We start from the raw sequence: 2,199 nt of genomic DNA on the forward strand, positions 1-2,199 counted from the left end.
GTTTGAGGCATCAGCCGGTGGTGAGCGCAGCAGCCTGGTGGCATGGCCTCCTGTTTGGCAAGATCCTGGAGTTACTTCCTAATTTTAAGCACAAGTAATGCCGTGAGATTTAATGTAGGTTCTTCATAGCCTTAAAGTCAATCAGGGGTTTTCTTGTCTTCACTATAACAGGAGTTTAATGGGCAAGACTTTAAAGTAAGTACTGGGTTGATTTCAGTTCCTACTTAATTTGCAGATGCTTTACAGCAGGTTTTTTTGGTCCTCCTTGTAAGCCCCCTTCTGTTTTGAAGCTCCGCACCTTGGCAATCCCCATGTCTCTCTATCTTCTACTCTGTATTTCAACGAAAGAATTGGTAGTGAGGAGCTGGGCACAAATCTGAGAACACCTTTTTCTCCCTCCCTGCACCCCCCTCGACCTTTTTTTTTTAAATACACATATTTTGAGTGTTATGAAAGGGTTCAGTCTGGTTATTCTCTTTTTTGAAAAGATGGAAACAAAATGTCAATGATGTTTCATTTAAATTTGCGTTTAATTTAGCGTTTCTTGATGTGTGATATGTAGGCAGTGGTGGTGATGTCTGCATACAGCTGTGTAAAAATTAGGAAATGCTGTGTTCTTTTAGAGCACTTGAGGAATAAATCGAGGCCAAATTTGTGCTGCCTTATGATACTCTGCGTGTTGCCGTTGACTTCAGAACAGCTAGGCTTTTTTTCTTTGTGTATTTGTGCAGTGATATAAAGGAGGACAACTTTTTTCCTGATCTGATTTTTAGATTTTTTTTCTTTTTTTAATGCTGCAGGCTGCCGCTGTTGGACTTTTTCCTTTTTTCTCTTTTAACATTTCCTACAATGCAGATTGCTTTTAAAACATGATTCGGAGACCATCGTGTCTAAAATACTCTGAATGTTTTCAAAGCCAGCTAGTTACAGCACCAACTCATACAACCCTGTGCCTCCCAAAAATAGTCACCTGAAGTGAAACACAGAGGATGAAATTGAGCCGCCGGGTTTCGGTCTGCCCTGCCGGGCTGTCTCCCCACAGGGGCTGCGCTTGCATTCCTCCGGCCAGGGGCCCGGGCCTCTTTTGAAAGCAACCTTTCAGGCTCATGAAGCTGCATTGTGTAAACATCTTCAGCAATAATTTATTCTCTTGAAAGAGGCCAAACTAATCCTCCCATCCTGGTTAGAGCTGCCTTAGATGTTAGTCTGAGCAGCACATTTTCTGTCTTGCAACAAGCATGACATCACATGAATATAGCAGCGTAATGTGGTCAAATACCATTTTAAACAAATTTTAAAATCCTCCCCTGTGGGGCGGCTCTATTGGGAATGTTCTTCCTTCATCTGTATGTTATCAAGCTAAATACCAAGCCTTGCTTTTGCTAGAATGTTTCTATATGTGTAGGAAAAAAACACTGCTGCTTTCAGTGCCTTGATAATTTCCCTCCCCACTTTGTTATTTTTGTCTTCGGAAAAAAGCAAATGATGTTTGTAAAAGGGGGGAGAAAGATGTTTATAAAAATCTACCTGCATAAAAAATAAGTGAAAATGTTTTCTGAAATTCAGAGCGTTCATGAGCATAGTTTGTTGTCAAGAAATTCATAAAGTCCTTCTGGAGAAACATATGACTTTGATTTTTACTTTTTTTTCCTCTTATAGGAGCAGCTTTCTTAACTTTTGCCTTACAATATTTTAGCGTGGCCTCAGAAGCTCCGTGTTGTTTTTGTCCTGTAATAACACTCGCCTGAGCAAGGACATGGCATCTTTGGGGTTTACCTCTGTCTCCAGCCCCTGGGAGGTTGTTTACTACTTTCTGCCTGGAATAACAGGCCAGTCCCAGGGATCTTCCCTGGGGAGCAGGATTATTGGCTTCTGCCAAAATATCACCTCGGTGCTGGCTGCAGGACTGGCAGCGGCGGGATGTTGTCGATGGGGGTGGCGAGACGCTGGCTGTGGGTATAGTGCCCGTGGGGCAGTGGGATGCTGCCGGTGGGGATGCTGCTGGTGGGGTGGTGGGATGCGGGATGCTGCTGAGCAGCAGGGCAAGCAGAGCCCCTGGCAGTGCAGGTTCAGCCCGCACCTCCTCTCGGTGGGGAAGAAAACAGTGAGACCCTTTTCAGGAGTGAGGTGTGTTTAAGCCTATATTTGGATGCTGCGCCTCTTCTAAATTTGGTTTCTCCTCTTTAATAGAGGAGCTGG

The sequence above is a fragment of the Fulmarus glacialis genome, unplaced genomic scaffold, assembly GCF_000690835.1.
Source record: "Fulmarus glacialis isolate BGI_N327 unplaced genomic scaffold, ASM69083v1 scaffold21416, whole genome shotgun sequence".
In the NCBI taxonomy this organism is placed as follows: domain Eukaryota; kingdom Metazoa; phylum Chordata; class Aves; order Procellariiformes; family Procellariidae; genus Fulmarus; species Fulmarus glacialis.